This window comes from Crocodylus siamensis, chromosome 5 (assembly GCF_052110815.1).
Source record: "Crocodylus siamensis isolate JL-2025a chromosome 5, ASM5211081v1, whole genome shotgun sequence".
Lineage (NCBI taxonomy): Eukaryota > Metazoa > Chordata > Crocodylia > Crocodylidae > Crocodylus > Crocodylus siamensis.
In genome coordinates, this window is record NC_143399.1 from 94,556,944 (window position 1) to 94,577,294 (window position 20,351).

At 45.4% G+C, this 20,351-nt stretch overlaps 1 pseudogene; it reads left to right on the forward strand.

Annotated features, from left to right (window-relative positions):
* The first annotated feature begins 1,401 nt into the window (after window positions 1-1,401).
* On the forward strand, window positions 1,402-4,255 carry LOC149864407 (uncharacterized; annotated as a pseudogene).
* Window positions 4,256-20,351: the final 16,096 nt, after the last annotated feature.

Sequence of the window (20,351 nt, forward strand, 5' to 3'; positions counted from 1 at the left end):
GTACGGCCTCAAATCTAGACTTCTGCCTTCAAAAGTAATTGTTAACCCAAGGAATCAGCATGATCATTACTTCAAACTATCCCACTGAATTCATTTTCAAAGGGACGTAGTTAGTTGTGTTACTGTCTTAGTCTGAAGACAGGCAGAGATGCACCTTATACACTAATTGAGTCAGAGATGCATAATCAGAGATAGCATCTGATAGAGTGAGCTCTTCTCTTCCTCAAGAAAATTTATCCATCTCAGATTCAGCTAGTCAGTAAGGTTTATCTCTACCCTGCCTTCTGATTGAATTAATTTGAAATGATTGACATTGGAGGTTCCTATGTTAGTTGACATTGGGGGTCCATGTTAAATTATGTATGCTAAAAAACCTCCTACTTGATTTTTAAGTCCCTTGCCTGGTTTTGCCCAAGGGTGTGTACAACCATTCATCACACCTGGTCTATGCCCACATGGCTTACTTTAAGCCACATGAATATAGACCCAGAGCAATGTATATTCACCAGGGGCCTAGCAGATCCATGGTGGGAGGAATTCAGAGGGGGCAGATCCATGGTGGGGGGAATTTAGAGGATGATCCATATTGTACTGGGTCAGGGACTATAAAAATCATAGCTCTGAGGCTGGAAGGAGCAGCTGGGTTTTCCCAATCTCAGAGATGCTGTCTGAACACATACAGGCATTTGACAGATCAGATTAACCCATTCCTGATCTAAATTAGTCCATCTCTTCAGATGAACTAAGGGCCTTGTTGTATATTGCACTTGAAGCTTCTCAAATGTTGATCTGTGTTAGTGTTAGTTCAAGTTTAGAGTAGTTACACATTCAGGATAAAAAAAGTTCTGACTGTCCCTGACCTGCATGGCTCTGACTTTCCATCAGAGGGCTGGCAAACTGGGCCTGACTAGGAACTACAGCTGTGAGTTGTTTGCACAGAGCAGGATGGTGGGGGTAGTGGACACTGCACCCTGGGAGGCTGGAGGACTGAAACTTAGGTGGCTTATCTCTGGGAAGTGCCCATATATACATGGAACATGAGCTGGGTAACATGGATTGGAGATAAACCTGCCCTGGCGTGGCATAACTTTAAGAAGCCTAAAAGGTGCTTAAAACTAGTTTACTGTGTTTTCAGTTGTAAACTCCAACCACCAAATAGTAATAAAGCCAGCAGATAACGGAGAAGCTATCCTTACCTTTAACTGCGAAGACTACATAAAAGCAGCCAATAGACAACTCTCTGACACTACCTACTATAAAAAACTATAGGAAGATCCAACTATCCTTTTCTCCTCAAAACTAAAAACCACCATTACATCATTTCCATCGAACCTACAAGAAAAACTTCAGACCCTGATCCTTCCACTACCCAATCCAGGGACTTTTTACCTGTTCCCTAAAATGCACAAACAAGGAAACCCCAGGAGATCATGGAATCCTAACAAAAGAAATATCAGGTTTCATCTAATCCATCTTAAAACCCTCATCACCCAAAGACCAAGTTTCATCCAAGACACAACTGACTTTCTGCAAACACTCAAAAACATAGACCACCTTCCCAGCAATACTGTCCTAGCCACCATGGATGTCACTAGCTTATACACCGACATCCCACACCAGGATGGCATCCAAGCCTGCTTCACATATCTACAAGAATGAGATTATAACTCAGAGTACAGACCTCAGGATAACACTGAACTCATATACTTCATCCTCACACACAACAACTTCAGTTTCAACAACCAACACTTCCTCCAGATCATGTGCACAGCTATGGGCATCAAAAGGTCCCCACAATATGCCAACCTTTTTATGGCTTACCTAGAAGAAGAATTCCTCAAGAACTGCACCATCAGACCCTCACTATACCTGAGATACATAGATGACATCTTCATCATTTGGACCCAAACCCTGTAGTCTCTGATTGATTTCCACCAAAAATTCAACAATCATCATCCTTCCATCAGACAATTTCTTGAATCCTCTAACACCAGTAATTCCTTTTTGGACACCATGATCAATATTCAAAATAGTAATATTGAAACCACCATATATAAGAAACCAATGGACCACAATACATATCTACACAGAACCAGCAATCACCCTAAACACACCAAGAAAGCTGTAATTTACAGCCAAGCTCTCCAATATCACCAAATTTGCAGTGAGGAGAATATCCATGATTACCACCTCACAAAGCTCAAAAGGGCCTTCAGCCAACAAGGACACTCCTCCAGAGAGAGAGATCACACTTGTGAAAGAGTCACCTTGATACTGTGTAAAGATTTGCTCCAGTACAAAAAGAAAATTCCCACAAATCACACACCATTAGTTATATCACCCTTCCCTGGAACCTACACAGAAAACTGTAAAACAATAGCAACTCATACTACAAAAAGACCAATTCTCGAAGAGATCTTTCGGGAACCACCCATCTTAGCCTTTAAACAAGCATCAAGCCTTGCTAACCTCATCACCAGAAGCAAACACCCTATGACTCAAACACACTGAATGGATCCAGACAAGAAATGAAAAACCTGTCAACACATCTCCACCACCCCCAAAATAACTACACCATTCCTGGATCTTACAGCCGCACCTCCAGAAATGTTATACATCTCATCCAGTGCTCCAAATGCCCTGATGGAAAATATGTAGGAGAAACCAAAAACAACTGTGCACCAGAATGAACATAGACTGAAAATCTATCATAGACAAGAATACCCAACTTCCTGTGGAGGCACATTTCTCACTCCTTCTCTGATCTCTGTTCTAATCCTCAAAGGGAACTTACAAAACACCTTTCATAGATGAGCCTATGAACTTCATTTCATAAATCTACTAAATACAAAAAATCATGGACTCAATATAGACATTGTATGTATGACATATGTGGCAGGAAGCCACCTTCGTTTCTCCCCAAAATCTCTGTGCTGTGACAATGTGATTAGGATGGGCCCATCAGAGGAGACCCACCTTTACCCTCTCTCTTTAGGTAACCTGAGCTGGCTACATTCCTGAGGGAGGGGGGAAACCTGCTCCCTCTGCCTCGTGACTGGTATCAGCTACCTGAGTGAGGGGCATCTACCTGCGGGGCTAGAGTCTGCCTGGCAATTAGTGATGTATTTCAAATTGATTGGCTGACAGCCAACTACAGCTGGCCTCCACTGGACCAGATGAATGAGGTCACAGGGGCTATATAAGTTAAGACTGCCCAGGAGGAAGGTGCAGCAGCCATGCGGGGGACTCAGACTTAGAGAGGAGTTTACCATCTGAAACTGGCTCTCTCCCCCAAAACTCATAAGCTAGAAACAGCCTGCCTCCAGAGGGAATCTCCACCAGCCTCTGGACAACACTTGTGAGTAAGCTACTCGAGATCTGATTAGATATCTAGCTGGCAGTAACTCAGATGCGTGATCAAAATGCTACCTCAGCCAGACTATTTGCTCTTTAGGATTTCTATGATATTCTCAATCTTGTAACCTATTTTCACCCTACCCCTGTAATCAATAAAGTTCTCCTTTGTGACTGGTGTGGGTGACTTATTGAGGGGTGGGTCTAAATTATGCCCACAAGACCCCTTAGGTCTACGAACTAAGGGAGACTTTCATTTTTGGCCCCCGACTTGGGGAAGTGCCCCCAGTGCCTGTACTGGATTGAGTACCCATAGGACTTTAGGCCTGTGTTTCCCTGAGGACACAGGGCCGAGAGAGAGTCCCTTCTTGGGGTGATGGCAGCTACGTTACCCCCAGGCTAGCAAGTGTACTCCAGGAAGGGGGTCAGCCGGACGTGCGGCACCCCTAGGGAGGCACTTGGAGCCTGGAAGGTGGTTGGGGGCAGGGAGGTGGGTGGCTCAATGCAGGAGCACCCCTATTGGCCCACCACAACATATTACAACCTCTCTGGCATCTGATTCACCAGGTATCTTCCAGATCTGACCTTTTATACTTTTCTGTCCCCCCACCTCCCCTCCTTTTCTGCCCTTTGTCTTCCTATTCTCCAGCCATTTCCTTTTTCACAGACAGCCTCTTTTCTACCATGTATTCCACCACTGTAGCATCTCCCTTACTCAGTTTTGGTTTCTTTCCCCCCGCTTTCCCCCTCTCCCCCTCCCTGCTTTACCTTTTGTTATCCTAATTTCAATTTATTTTACATTCTCACTGACATCCTATCACACTTTCAGCTTCTCTCATTCCTTGGAATCCCAGAACAGTCAACTCAGCTGGCCTGGACAATCTCCACCCTAGAGTTCTAAAGGAATTGGCCAAGGCCATTGCAGGACACTGGCACGGCTTTATGAGCACTCGTGGTGCTCTGGTGTGGTCCCAGAGGACTGGAAGAGGGCCAACGTGGTTCCCATCTTCAAAAAGGGGAGGAAGGAGGACACAGGAAACTATAGGCCAGTTAGTCTTACCTTGATCCTAGGCAAGCTGTTTGAGAAAATTATGCTGGCACACATCCATGAGGGGCCAGCAGGGAACTGCATGCTTAGGGGCAACCAACACAGGTTCATCAGGGGCAGGTCCTGTCAGACCAACCTGGTGACCTTCTATGATCAAATTACCAGATCATTAGATGCAGGGGTAGCAGTGGACATGTTTTCCTGGACTTCCGGAAGACATTCGACACTGTCTCTCACCCCGTTCTCATTAAGAAACTGGGGGACTGTGGTGTCGACGCCCACACTGTCAATTGGGTCACCAACTGGCTGGAGGGCCGCATCCAGAGGGTGGTAATGGATGGGTCCTTCTCAAGCTGGAAGGACGTGGGCAGTGGGGTTCCGCAGGGCTCGGTCCTCAGGCCCGCACTGTTCACCATCTTCATCAGTGATTTGGATGAGGGGGTAAAAAGCACCCTGTTCAAATTTTCTAATGACACTAAGATGTGGGGGGATGTTGGCACACTAGAAGGAAGCATCAGGCTTCAATCAGACCTAGACAGGCTACAAGGGTGGTTGGATATGAATAAGATGGGATTCAACACAGACAAGTGCAAGGTGATGCACCTGGAGAGGAACAACCGGCACCACACCTACAGGTTGGGGAACTCTCCTCTTGTCAGCACAGAGGCAGAAAAGGATCTTGGAGTCATAATTGACTCCAAGATGCATGGGCCAGCAGTGCGGGGAGGCAGTCAGGAAAGCCAACTGTACCTTGTCATGCATCCATAGATGCATCTTAAGCAGGTCCAAAGAGGTGATCCTCCCCCTGTACTGCTTCCAGTTCTGTGCGCCCCATTTCAGGAGGGATGTGGACAGCATGAAGAAGGTCCAGAGGAGGGCCACTTGCATGATCAGGGGACAGCAGGGAAGGCCCTATGAGGAGAGGCTACAGGACCTGAACCTGTTCAGCCTCCAAAAGAGAAGGCTGAGGGGGGATCTAGTGGCCTGTTATAAATTAGTCAGGGGGGATCAGCAGGCATTGAGGGAATCACTATTCCCCCATGCACTGCCAGGAGTGACCAGGAATAATGGTCACAAGCTGGCAGAGGGCAGGTTTAGGCTAGATATCAGGAAGTGCTACTTCACAGTCAGGGCGGCTAGGATCTGGAACCAACTTCCGAGAGAAGTGGTGCTAGCTCCTACCCTTGGGGGTTTTAAGAGGAGGTTGGATGAACATCTTGCTGGGGTCGTTTGACCCCAGTATTATCTCCTGCCATGGTGGGGGGTCAGACTAGATGATCTACTCAGGTCCCTTCCGACCCTAGAAACTATGAAACTATGAAACAGCAGAGACTTCCTGTGCCTAAAGAAGGATTATTGTTCCTGAAATCTTTCTAATAACTTTTTTCCAACAACTCATTTGGTCTAATAAAAGATATCACATCTACTCAAAGAACCTCCCCTTCCTAAAACTAGTTTACACATCTTAGGGCCTTGTTACACATTACACTGTAAGGCACAGAAATGTTCATTGAATCATAGAATCATAGAAGTAGGGTCAGAAGGGACCTTGTAGATCTTCAAGTCCAACCCCCTGCCTGGGTGGGAGAAAAAAAAAACTGGACTCAAATGAGTCCAGCTAGGGGCATCAAGCCTCTTCTTAAAGATCTCCAGGGTAGGAGCCAGCACCACTTCCTTTGGAAGTTGGTTCCAGATCCTAGCAGCCCTAACTATGAAGTAGTTCTTGCTGATGTCTAATCTAAAACTACTCTCCAATAATTTGTGTCCATTGTTCCTTGTCATGCCAGGGGGCGCTAGGGGAAACAGGGTCTCCCCCAAACGCTTCTGGTCCCCCCTAGTGAGTTTATAGACAGTCACCAGGTCCCCCCTCAGCCTTCTCTTGTGAAGGCTGAACAGGTTTAGGTCCCACAGTCTTTCAGTATAGGCTCTGCCCTGTTGTCCCCTGATCATGCGGGTGGCCCTCCTCTGGACCCTCTCCATGTTGTCCACATCCCTCCTGAAATGGGGCACACAGAACTGGACGCAGTACTCCAGCTGTGGCCTGACCAGCGTCACATAGAGGGGGAGGATCACCTCCCTGGTTCTATTTGAGATGCACCTGTGGATGCACGACAAGGTCCGGTTAGCCCTGCCAACCGTGACCTCGCATTGTCGGCCCATATTCATCTTGGAGTCAATAATGACTCCAAGAACCCTTTCTGCCTATGTGCTCTCAAGAAGGGAGTTTCCCATTCTATAAGTGTGCTGCTGGTTTCTACTGCCTAAGTGCAGCACCCTGCACTTGTCAGTATTGAAACGCATCCTGTTTATGTTAGACCATTCCTGTAACCTATCCAGATCTTGCTGCAATCTTTCCCTCCCTTCTAGTGTGCTCACCTCACCCCAAATTTTGGTATCATCAGTGAATTTAAACAGGTTGCATTTCACCACGTCATCCAAATCACTGATGAAGAAATTGAACAGCGCAGGCCCCAGGACCAAGCCCTGGGGGACTCTGCTGCCCACTTTCCCCCAGTTTGAATATGACCCGTCTACCACCATCCTCTGAGTACGACCCTTGAGCCAACCTGCAATCCATCTGACTGTGTAGGCATCAATGCCACAGTCGCCTAGTTTTTTAATGAGGATGGGGTGGGAGATGGTGTCAAAGGCCTTGCTGAAGTCTAGAAAGACTACGTCCATGGCAACACCTGCATCCACTGCCTTTGTGACCTGATCATAAAAGGCAATCAGGTTGGTCTGACATGACCTCCCCCAATGAAACTGTGCTGGTTGCCCTTGAGCATCATCCCTGAAGCCAGCCCATCACAGATGTGCTCCTTGAGGATCTTCTCAAAGAGTTTCCCAAGGATGGAGGTAAGACTCATTGGCCTATAGTTGCCCAGGTCCTCTCTCTTCCCTTTTTTGAAGGTGACGTTAGCTATCTTCCAGTCATCCGGCACCTGGCCCGAGCACCACGAGCGCTTGTAAAGCCGTGACAAGGGCCCTGTAATAACCCCAGCTAGCTCCCTCAACACCCTGGGGTGGAGAGCATCTGGACCCGCTGACTTGAACACGTGCAGCCCCTCCAGAAGCTCTCTAACCCTGTCCTCCCCAACCTGAGGTCTGGAGGCGTTCGCCTTGAATCCGTCTGGCATCACAGAGGGGAAGTCTCAATCCCTGCACAAGAAAACAGAGGTGAAGAATTGGTTAAAGTGTTCCGCTTTCTCCTCTGGCGCAACCACCAGATTGCCCAGCGTATTTTGCAGGGGCCCCACATTACTTGGTGCCTTCTTCATCCTCCCTATATATTTGAAAAAGGATTTTTTATTATCCTTGATCTTGGATGCTAGTCCTAGCTCTATGTCCGCCTTAGCTTTCCTGACAGCCCCCCTACAGGCCCGAGCAGAGGAGGTATACCCCCCTTCCACTGGGTGTATGCTGCCTTTTTGGTAAGCAGGCATTCCTGGATGCCCTTGGTGAGCCAGGGGGGCTTTCGGGCACTCTTGCCCCCCTTGCTTCTTGTTGGGATGGACACCCCTTGGACCTTGAGTAGCATTTCCTTAAGAAACGACCACTTATCCTGGATACTGAGTTCCCCTGCCCTCAAGGACCCTAGCACCTCCTCAACTTGTTGAAGTTGGCCCTCCTAAAGTCTAGGGCTATCATCTTGCTGCTGGCCCTTGACACCCTGCGCTGGATGGTGAATTCCAGCAAGCAATGATCGCTATCGCCCAGGTGGTCAAGAACCTGGAGGCCCCTTACCAGGTCATCGCCTGTGGCCAGGACCAGGTCCAACAGGGTGTTTCCTCTGGTGGGACCATGCACCTCCTGAATTAAGTGGAGGTCCTGTATCTCAGTCAGGAACCTCCTGGAACGGTCTGTCCTGACTGACTGTTCCTCCCAGCAGATGTCTGGGTAATTAAAATCACCCATGACAACTATATCCCTTGCCTTAAGTGCCTCTGCAAGCTGGCCCAAAAATTCCCGGTCCAGCTCCTCCCCTTGGTTGGGGGGTCTGTAGTAGACCCCCACTGTCAAATCGCTCTCCCCACGGCTCCCTTGAATCTTGACCCAGAGCACTTCAGCCTGCCCTTCCTCTGACCCCATTCTGCTGGCAGAGGATGTGTAGTGCTCCTTGACATAGAGCGCCACACCCCCGCCTTTCCTTCCTTCTCTATCCTGCCTGTAAAGCCTATAGCCCCTAATGCTAACTGCCCAGTCATAGGATGGATCCCACCATGTTTCTGTTAGCCCTATGACATCTGGGTTTGAACTAGCTATTCTGAGGGCGAGTTCCTCCTGTTTATTCCCTATACTGTGAGCATTGGTATATAGACAATTAAGGCCTTGCAAAACTGTGTGCCACCCCCTCCGTTTAAGGAGACTGTCTGGACCCCCGCTCCTTACCTTAGCATTCCTTGCCTTTGTCACCTGTCTTGCTCGGATGGCATCTCCTCGTCTTCCTGTGGCCCCCTCCCCCGGCGAGGCTAGTTTAAAGCTCGCCATACGAGATCAGCCAACCTGGAAGAGAAGACACGCTTGCCTTTAGGAGAGAGATGAAGCCCATCCCACCCCACCAAGTCCCCGGCCCAAAAGCATAGGTCATTATCAAGGAACCCAGAGCCTGCCTGGCAGCACCAGATACATAAGCACTGATTGACCACGCCAGTGCAGGCCTTGTGTCGTTGTCCTTGCCTACTCACTGGAAGAAGAGAGGAAAATACTGCGCCCCCATCTCCTTCAGCTTGTCTCCCAGAGCCTTAAAATCCTTCATCACTGTTGATCAGTGTTAGTGCTAGTTCAGGTTTGGAGCAGTCACACTTCAGGCCAGCAGAGACCTGGGGGACCCTGAATCCGCCCCTCCCATTTGGGACACATGACTCATGGGAGAAGGCTGAGGGAACTGGACCTATTTAGTCTAGAGAAGAGAAGATTGAGCAGAGATTTAATAGCAGCCTTCAACTAAATGGTAGTTCCAAAGAGGATGGAGCTAGACTGTTATCAGTGGTGACAGATAACAGAACAAGGAGAAGTATTCTCAAGTTTCAGCAAGAGAAGTTTAGGTTAGATATTAGGGAAAACTCTCTCACCAGGATGATAGTAAAGCATTGGAAGAGGTTATCCAGAGAGGTTTTGGAATCTCCATCCTTAGAAGTTTTTAAGACTTGGGCAGACAAGGCCTTAGCTGGGTTGATATAGTTATAGATGATCCTGGTTTGAGCAGGGGGCTGGACTAGATGACCTCCTCAGATCCCTTCCAACCCTAATTTTCTATGATCCTATTATTCTAGGAATAGGGCTAGGTGAGCCACAATTTAGTGCCTACAGGGGGATGGTTAAGGTAAACTGGGGCTCATTCTGGGACCCTGGGGCAGCATCCCTAAGCACTATAAAAATGCCATCAACATGTGACAGGTGAGGCAAAGGGAGGGCACCCCAAGGAGCTGGAGTGAGACAGGAGTCGTGTGATCACCAGAGGGTGTCATAGCCACCCATGGAGCCTAGACTTTACTACAAGCAACACTTCTAATTGTCCCAAGAAGTCTGATGGTAGCTCTCCCATGCCAGAGTAATTCTCAGCTAAAGGAATAGGATCCATTTCCTAACTCTTAGTACAGAAGGCAGTAGTTTCTGTTCTCCATGCTGTCTCCCAATATGCTTCTCCTTAATGTCTTATAGTCTTCTGTCCAACTAATTTGGACTTTCCTTATTTCCTTCCCCATTTCTCCTCTCTGGAACATCTTGTTTCTGTGTTCTTGAATTGCTTCTCATGGCCAGAAAGTACTGGAGAGCTATACCATACAGGGTCAGCTGTAAAGAACAAGTATGTAGTGCCTTCCAGTACTCTGCTTTCATCAATCATTTGAGCATCAAATGTATACTATTTCAAAAATGTACTTGTCTATTCCAGTAGTCCTCATGAGGTATCCAACCTAGAAAATTACAGGTTATAGATAGCACATGTAGCTGTTCTGAACAACTTTGAGGAAACTCACTTTTTGATACCATTTACTGCTAGGTCAGTTTTTGAACACCTAGATTTCATCTCATAATTTGTACAGTACTAAGCACAAGCCACCTCCAGTGCAGAGGAGGTGCATGGTCCTTTACAGGTACATCTAAATTTGAATGTCTGAATCAAATTCACTAAACAATGGCACTATGCCAATCTTGGCATAAGAATTTTTATTGTCCTTTACACCAGCTGCCATTTGTTTAGCAATTTGAAAATGGAAAGGGCAACACAAATGTTGTCATTGTTGAATCCAAGTTGTTATCACAACCATGGTAAGTTGCCATCTTGTATTTCCACAAATGTTCAGGTATAGCAACATTTCTAATGCTGTACCTTAGTAAAGTGTTGCAAAATCATATCATCATGCACATCTGTTCTCAGCATTCACTATCATAACAACAAAGAGGAAGAACTGGTTAGAAAGTACATTTCAAAGCCAAAAGAATTAAATTCTGTACCATCTAATCCTGATTTTTACAGTCATTTACACAAATAGATAATTGTGCTACTTTCTTAATTGTGCTACTTTTAAGTTGTCCTAAAAATGGATTCATTGGGCACTATTCACTGTTCCAAACAGAGCCACAGAAATAAGAAAGTTCTTTGAAAATACTGGTGCTATTTTCAGTCTGCATTATCTCTGAGAAAAATAATGAAAATGAACAGAAAGGAGAAAAGGAAGCATCAACCTTCATCAACTCTGAACATCACAATATCCCTTGGATTTCTGTTTTCTTCCAAAATCCAACTAATTAATAAGGCAGCTATATTAACAGAACAAATTGGCTGGTATTGTTATCATACCAAACACAGAAACCAATACTTGCATCCTTCTTAGACACTTTTGAGTATGGCTAAAGCACAAAGATTAGCTTCATGGACTACTGCAGCAGGAAGATCTATCATCTCATGGATAATAGCCATGGAGGGGGTTTTCATAATGCTTTTCTTTCATACAAAACAAAAAAAATGGCCCTTACTGCATCATTCTCTCAGCAGAGGTGCTTACAAGTCTGAGCTATTTTTCCTAGTATTTACATGCACTGTACAATTTTCTCCTCTATGCAGTTGCTTAAGTGTGTAATTATTTGCAGTTATCTCCACTTTTTCATTGGTTATTGCATTTCTGCATTAAGCATGATAAACAAACCTTCAGATAGGAAGATGAAAAAAATATGAAAAAAATACAAGCCATTTATATGGCATTCAAAATATCTTCCATGTTTCATGTTTGCAAAGTATCACAACTGTTCCCATGTAAGGACATGTATATTTTTCCTGGGAAAGTATTGTCAGGGCTTACAGCATTAACCTTAAAGCATTGTTCTCCTCAGGTTGTAAAATTCTGAAATTTCATGCCATGAAACTGTTTTAGAAAAGAAGTGAGTGGAGCCAACAAAAAGCATTCTGTTCTTTAACTGGGAGAGCAGTACAGGCGGAAATCCAGACCCACTCTAATCAGCTGCATTACAGCCTCGCCAGGCCCCAGATCATCCATTTATCAGGTCTGTTTGTCCCTAAGTATTGCATTAAAAAAAACATGAGAGATGTCAGCTCATAGTAGCTGCAGTCCCTGTGCTTTGACTCCCTGTGTAGAAGCCAAATCAAGACAAGAATGATGGGCCATGTCAGGGACTAGAAAAAAAGGTAAAATGCTTCAGAGGAGGTTTCAGGAAAAACCCTCTCATTGAAATGATCTAGGTATGTATCACCAAAAAGCCAGCATCAGCTCCTGAAAACCAAAAACATTTCCTTTGTGTTCATGCCCACCTCTTCTGCATCTTCATGGCAAGGAAACAAGGCAGCTTTGGAAGAGTCCGAATCATGTGACATTTTGTTTGTTTAAGTTTTAGACAGGAAAAAGCTAAATAAAATTGGTCCCCAAGTCTCTGTTACCTCAGGGAAACCTAACTAATCTGCCTTCTTGCCATGTGAGCGAAAGCTGAGCTAATGGTACTCTCAGAGAAGCACCATCACTTCACCTCCCATTTAGAAAAACAGTAGTCTAAAACTCTCAGCCTCTAGAACTCATCTCCATCCAGTCCTAAATAAGAATGCCTCTCTGCCAAGGTGCCAAGCCCTCTGAGAACCTGTGTTACTCTCTCCACAAGGTGGTCCTTGCCTCCAATCTGAACACTTCCTTCAAGTGGTAGAGAACTGAGCAAGGAGCAAGCTGCTGGCCAGATCCTTTAATCATTTCCTGTCCTGTTTCCTACAAAAATTGATAACAGATTCTTAAAAGGAGGAATCTTTGTGGAGGAGTTCAAATGGCAGCTTAGGTTTATACATTTGATTCCCTCTACATACTATACTGAAGTCCCTATCGGACTTTCAATTGGAACAAATTGCATTACCCTGAAATAATTTATTTTCATCATGCTAGGTGGCACTGTGAGGTAAGTAAAGATAATTTCTTAAATCGTCATGTGAATAAGTGTTCAAATTTCCAATGCCATTGAGAACACTGAATTTTGCTGAATTCTAATAAAAGCGTTTTTCAAGAGTGAAAGCAATGACAGCAAATTCTTAACAGTAAATAGGTAGAAAAAGTGAAGACATATCTCCATCACTAGTACTCCTTTTGATGATTCTGTACAGACTATGGACTGTAACTAGTTGTGGGTCCACTACTAAATAGCCAGAGTCAGCTATTAACTGAACATTCAAAGAATACACTTGACAACAATATTTAGAAAGTTACAGGAGAAAATTACAAATAGGTTTAAGGTGTAAGCATCTTCAGGAGAAGAGGCTCACAAGCAGCCAGCATGGATTTGTTAGGAACAAATTCTGCCAAACAAATGTGATCTCCTTCAACAAAGTAATTAGTCGGGTGGATGAAGGTAATGCAGTAGACATATTGTACTTCGGCTTCACTACTTCTTTCAACCAAGTCCCACATGACTTTCTCATAAACAAATTGGAGAAATATGGGCTAGACAAACCTACTACACAGTGAATAAACAATTGGCTTAATAGCTGCAAGCAAAGGATACTTATAAATGGGTCCATGTCAGAATGGCAGGAAGATTCAAGTGGAGTCCCATAGGGGTCTTTCTTGGATGCTAGAATATTTGGGAGCTTCCTGAGCAAATCTGCAGACATGAAACTAGGAAGGATTGCAAATGTACTGGGGGATAGGAATAAAATCAGGTGGATTTGGAAAGGTGGACTAGAGGCAACAAGATGAAGTCTAGTTCTGACAAATACAAGGAGCTACACCAGAAAAGAATAATCAAAAGCACAAATAGAATAAATGACAACAGGCTGGATGTCAACATTACAGAACAGGCTCTAAGACTCTTGATAGATCACTTACTCAGCATAAGCCTGCAATGTAACGCAGCTGCAACAAGGGTGAATATGGTTGGGGGTCGTATCAACAGAAGTATAAGGTGTAAGACACAGTACAAGGAAAGGCTGAGAGAAATAAGCATGCTCAGCTTGCATAAAAGGTGATTAAGAGGGACATAATAGCATCCTTCAAATATCTGAAGAGCTGCCCTAAAGAATACTTTTTCTTCCTTGCTGAAGAGAGTAGGATGCGTAATAATGTCTTTAGATTGCCACAAAGTAAGTTTAGATTGGATATAATGAAAAAACAATCTAAACTGTTAGAACAGTGAGGCAATGAAATAGACTTCCTGGAGAACTTGTAGAACTTTTTCATTGAAGGTGTTTGATAAGAGATCGATTAACCCTTGGTCAGGAATGAACTAGGAAAAGCAATGTCTAGAATAGGCTGTGAAGAACAACAGTTGAAAGCCCAGGAGACCACGCACACATGTATCAGAAATTGAAGAGGAAAGTGCTTAGCAGTGGGAGAATGAAACAGAGTTTCACAACTGACATGGTTGTGAAACAACGTTAAGAAGCTGGAACAAGTTTATGAAGGGAATGTAGTCATAGAAAGTGAAGTTCTGACAGAGTTTGTGATGCATGGAGTTGTTGCAGTACAGAGTAGAAGGTGTTTGGTTTTCCCATGTTTCTGTGGTTTACTGATTGCTACATGGGCCTAGGAAGTAATTATTTTCCCTCCTGTGTCTACAGGAGTTGGGGCAGGGGGGGAAGGAGAGTGGAGGGTTGCTCTCCTTAGAAGCATTAGGTATTAGCCACAGCCACAACCAACGATTTTGATGCAGCTGCGCTGATGCTCCCAGTGGGACTTTTAAAAACATTCTGGAGCTTCCTTGCTCAGGGTCAGACTGACTGATACATCTGGGATCAGACTGCTTGCCACTTTTGGAATCAGGAAGGAATTTTATGCCACAATCAGATTAGCATGGACTGTTAGGGTTTTGCTTTCCTTAACTGGGGAGACTGGGCATGGTCCTCTTTTTTGGATCTCTCAGATGTATTTTAATCTACTTACTATCTTTACAGGGGCAGGAGATTTACCAGCTCCCTGATCCCCTGCTTTGCCTGTGGCAAGAATCATTATTCTGGATTTTTTCAGTTACTCTGAGCTCCTTATAGTTGTGGATGAGCATTGTCTGTACTGTTAAGAACAGTATTATGTCTCCTTGTAACAGGGAACCCTAGCCCTGTTACCAGGAAGCAGGGTGACCCCTTTAAATCCAGAATTTTCTGGGCACAGTCATTCAGTCAAGCAGGGGTTAAGAATCAAGTCCTGCCAGATGGTCAGGTGACCATAAGGGAAAGGCCAGAACCATATAAACCTCAGGCAGAGAAGGCCAAGGGGGGCAGAGAGGTGGACTTTTGGTGACTAAGGAGAAGCTGCAGCAGCCTCCTCAGGAAGACTATGACAAGCTGGGAGACAGAAGTCCAATCACATGTAAGCAGGCAGTTTGCCTCTCTTACCTTTATTTTCTTTATATGGCCACAGAGGCCTGTTGTTTACTTTTAATGTTAAGGCTGGTGGTTTGTGGTTGAGACTGTAGGGGAGGAGGAGGCCTCATTAGTGCTGAGGATCACTGTGTTAGAGGGTTCAAGAAACCCTGCTGCACTAGGGATGCAATACTAGGGCCATGAGCCCAGAGTCACTTGAAGGGAAGCTAGGAGCCTTGAAGCCAGGTCCTAGTGGGTGGACTTAGGCAAATGGCCCTAACTACAGAAAGAGGGGCAAAGACAGGGGGATGAGGCCCCAACAGCCTGGCACCACAGGGGTGCAGTGTAGAAGGGCCAGTAGGCCTGGTATTGTGGAAAGTATGAAATGGAGGGCCATGAGCCGAAGTGGGTTAGAGAGCTAGAGCCTTTGGAATCAAGCCCTGCTTAGTGGGTTTTGACTGGCAGGCCTAGCTAGAGAGAGGGGAAGTAAGCCCCAGTGGCTGAGACCCCAACATAAAGAGAAAACTATAAAACATCTGTGAGGCATGGGGCATGTCAAGCGCAGGTTGGAGCGTTCATTTTGCCCTTAAGACAGCAGATCATTATCCTACAGCTGGTGAGCCTTAGAGCCCATCCGGCAACCTTTGTGTCAGCCACCCTTTTTAAGAACCAAGTGACATCAAGTCATGGCAGGTGAGCAAAGTGGGTAGCTGGTCCACACAGGAGGAAAATATAGCAGGATTTGAAGGGTGCCCCACTTTAAAAATGTTGCTGGAGGCAGCACCCTGTTACACAGCTATATGTTTTTCAAAAGGTCCTTTGTTATTTATTAATGAAAATATTGTTTTATTCACTAAACTGTTTAACACCTTTAGGTTGAAAATCAGAGAGCAAATGACTCAACAGAAAAAACTCAGTGCTTGGAGGAAATGGTTTTTCTGATAAAAAATTGTTTCAGCATGCCATCTTAAATTGGTTATTTTCTAAATAATTTGGTCTCACTGTTTGAGCACAACTACACTTAGTTTAAAATACCAGCTGCTCATTTCACTGCTCTCATCTCAGCCTGCAACAAAATTATGTTCTTAATTTTCTGATATAGATGAATGCATCATTTTGAATACAAAAAGCACCTTTAATATTAATTAATCTATTAGACAGATCTTGGTAAAATAATGAACTGACTATTTTCTGGGGGGGGGGGAAATACTTCTGTTGTCAAAAAATGAAAAATTTGTAATTTAAAAACTTTTTTTCTATTAGAAGCAAACCAAATTAATCTAGGTGTATGCATGGTACACAGAGACAAGATCAGCAAAACAAGGTCAAGTTACAAAATGAGGCTGAAATGAAACTAAGAAAGCATATTTTCCAGTTTAATTGATTTAAAGGATGCTTAAATGTGTCTAAGAAAAAAACATGATCTAAAAGCTAGATGCTGGACTTGAAAAAATTCCAACTGGAAGGAGGTTTTGGGGCGTTTTTTAGAATATGATCAACCATAGAAACATCTTACCAAGGCATTGACAGAAATATATCCCATAGTATGCTGCCTCCTGGCATAAAGTGGCCTGGAATTCACTCTACCTGCTTTTTTAATCCAAATTTCTGTGGAGAAAAGCTCTGCGAAGCCCAAAATACGTCTCATTAGGTATCATTATTCCCTTTTGGGTAGGGGAGGAGTGTATTTTCTTATGTCTGTGCTTTATAAAGTCTGCTTTACAAAGTCTCATACTTTCTTTCACCTCCATTATCCTTTCCACACCATCTGGACATCTTGTAGCTGCAGTGGTACTGAGTTAGTTGAAGTGTTTGTGATACTAAGCTTAGTACCAAAGGAAGCTTTTATAAAACCCAAAAGTCAGCACTCTGGCTGCATTCTGCAATGTAGAATGAAAAGCCAGCTGTCCACAGGGAAGGCACCACATGCCATTCTCTCCAAATTCCCAACACTATGGGAATATTCCCTGTTTCTCATCCTACACCAACTTCGTGGTTGGGAAACTGTCCACCATCTTGACCATGCCCACTGGCTGGGAATCAAACATTACATTGGAATGTGATTTCACATTTCCCACCCTCTGTGGCTAACCACACTGTTAGGCCTACAGCCCAGATCTAGCCCATGGTGGACTCCGTTTCCCAGAAGCCCCAGTGCACATCACTGTGGCTGGTCTCCATGAAGACCCCAGGAGTGGCAGGGCTGTGATACTGCAGGGAAGTCACAGTCCCATGCTCTGAGGGTCTTCAAGAAGACCAGCCTGAGTGGCACTTGCAGAGTGCATGGCTGGGTGGGAAGATGCTCTGGGGCTGTGGCCAGGGTTGGGGCTGGGACTAGGATCTTGTAGTGGTGATGGTGCAGGCCAGAGCCAGGGCAGAACATGATCTGCTGCCCCAGGGGTGCGCAGGCAGCGGACCGAGGCTTTGCCATGGCTTGGACCTATGCTGTCACCACTGCAAGATCCTGGCCCTGGGCCCAGCCCCAAAGTACTTCCCCACCCAACCATGTGCCCTGCCAGTGCCACTCAGGCTGGTCTCCACAGAGACCCTGGCCCCACACTGCCACAGTCCTGTGTCTCCTGGAGTCTCCAGAGAGACTGGCTGGAGTGATGCATGCAGGGGCTGCTGGGAAACAGAGTCTAGCTGGTGGCCAGATCCATGATTTTGCCCACCCTTGCTGTAGAGGTCAGCAGAGTGATTTCTCATATTTTTTTAATTTTCAGAAACCCTCACCTTGAGCTACTGGTGGAAATGTCTCTTTCACCACAGGTCCACTGGGTTGCTGTCATCAGTAAAGATTCCTTTTGCCCATTAGACCTACCATTACCCCTTCCTTTTGAGCTAAGGTAGGAATGTCCGCTGGCAACCCTCAGGCCATGTGCAGCTGCTGAAAGACTAGCATTCAGTCCAGCCACCACTCTCCCTCCAGTTATTCCTGCTGTGGCAGCCAGGTTCTTCAGGCTCTCCCTCCCTCCTCTGGCTTCTATTTCCTTCCCCTCTCTCCTAGGGATGTGGTGGCGTAGTGGGAGGCAGCTGAAGTATCCATGCTGCACGTGTGTTGGAAGAGGGAACTGGGCTCCTTGCCCTATGTGCATGCAGCAAAAGAGGGAGCCTAGCTGCCCACATTGCAGGTAGGTGGCATGTGCTGCTGGGAGTGGGAGTGGAACCTGAGACTTGTGGTGCAATGCAGGGTAGGAGGAAGGGTTTCCCACATGTTGAAGGGAAGCCTGGGGAGGGTTGCCTGCCTATCTGTGTGCATGTCATGCAGCCTGTATGGCTTGTTTCCCCTGGGTCTGCAATAGCTCTCCTTTTGGAGGTTTGTGTTACACTTCAGGCAGGCCTCTAGTTTATTAATAAAATCCAAGCTCTTTGTACTTTATCATTTCTTGGAAATTGGCTAACAGCTGAGCTTTATCCTGGCCTATTACATGGGTCTTCTACTATTCCTTTAAAAATTAACCTTAAAGGGAGCATGCTGTAGTGTGGGACTAGCTGGATCCAAGTCTTACTAATATGAAGGAAACAGACCACCCCTTTTAAAATAAATTTTCCTGGGTGTTTACTGTACAATTGACTAATTAATTGCACAGTAAACATCTCAGCAACTACATGTGTGCCCTATTAGGGCTCACAAAGCTATTAAATTCCACAGCAAGGTAGTACTTGTAAATACAGTACAGCTGCAGAGGTTTTTTTTTTTTTTGTGTGTGTAAAGCAGGACACGTGTAGCCACTAACCGACTAGCTGTGGCATGAGGGTGCTCCAATGCAGGGGCTGCCTGAGCTAATTGCTTCAGAGTTATTTGCTTCTGGGTCATGTTCAAACAATGCACCTGGGAGCAAAAAAACTCTGAAGAAATAAATTTGTCATGGACAGAATCTATTTACTGGGCAACTGTCTTAAATTCAAAGTCATCTTGGATGTGGATAAATATGGTAACTAGGACAAGTAGCAGATATAGCTAGACAGAACAGTAAGCCCTGACTATAAAAAGGAACTCAGTAGTTTTGAGTCAACTGTTCTGTCACTCAGTATGAGATACTGTTATCTGTAAATGCACAAAGAGAATTGAAAGGTAAAGGGAAGAAACTGATTGCAAAATTGTTCACAGTGAAACAAACAAACAAAAGCAGGAGAATGGAGAACAATAGTATAACTGACATTTCTTTTATGACGCTCTTTACAATGAATAATCTTGAATGACCCATTGCCAGTTGCTATAACATCACATGCATCAGGGATAAAAAGTGTCAGATTTTACTGGGCTGTTCAAAAATATATAATATAAATACATGCAAAGAAAATTATTAAGAATAATCTTATTTGGTGTAGAAGGAAACAATATCAGTCTTCAAGTCTGTTAGGCATTGTTGGACAATCTTGAAAGAGTTAAAAGTCTTGGTATGTGAGACTGATTGATAAGAGGTAGAAGGAGAGCATGTTGGAGAATATACCTGCCAGCAGAGGTAATTGCTTCAGCTGTGCGAAACAGGATTGTTCCACTTTGACTTCCATTCCAGTGTTTTGACAGGACAGTGTTTCATTTTGAGTCTTGTTTAATTTAGAAATCACTGTTTCATTTCATTTCATTTCATTGAAACTATTTCACTGTTTCAACGCTGTTTTGCCCATAGGGTATAATGGGGAATCATAAAATGCGGCAGGTAGGCAGATTGGGGGCTTCCCTGCACCCCTGAGAGGGCTGCAAGGGCTCTGCCAGAGTGCTTCCAGGAATACATGCCCCCAATCTGCCTGCCGAATGACAAGAAACAGGTGCTGTTGCCTGGGACCAGTGCCAGGAAGATCGGTGCTGCCGCTGGTCCCAAGCAGCAGCACCCAGCTCCTCTCCTCTGGGGGCTTGCCTGCACCCCTAGATGGGCTTCAGAGGCTGTGCCAGAGCCCTCCTGGGGCTGCAGGCCCCTGATCTGCCTGCCAGATTACAGACCAATGCTGGGCACAACCAACACCCAGTGCCAGGAAGATCGCTGCTGCTGCTGGCCCCAGGTGGAAGCACGTGGCTCCTGTCATCCCACATGCAGATTGGGAACTCACCCGGGAGGGCTGTGGGGGCTGTGCTGGAGTCCTCCTAGGGGTGAGTACCCCTGAGCTGCATGCAGGATGCCAGAAACCACGTGCTGCCACCTGGGGCCAGCAGCAGCAGTG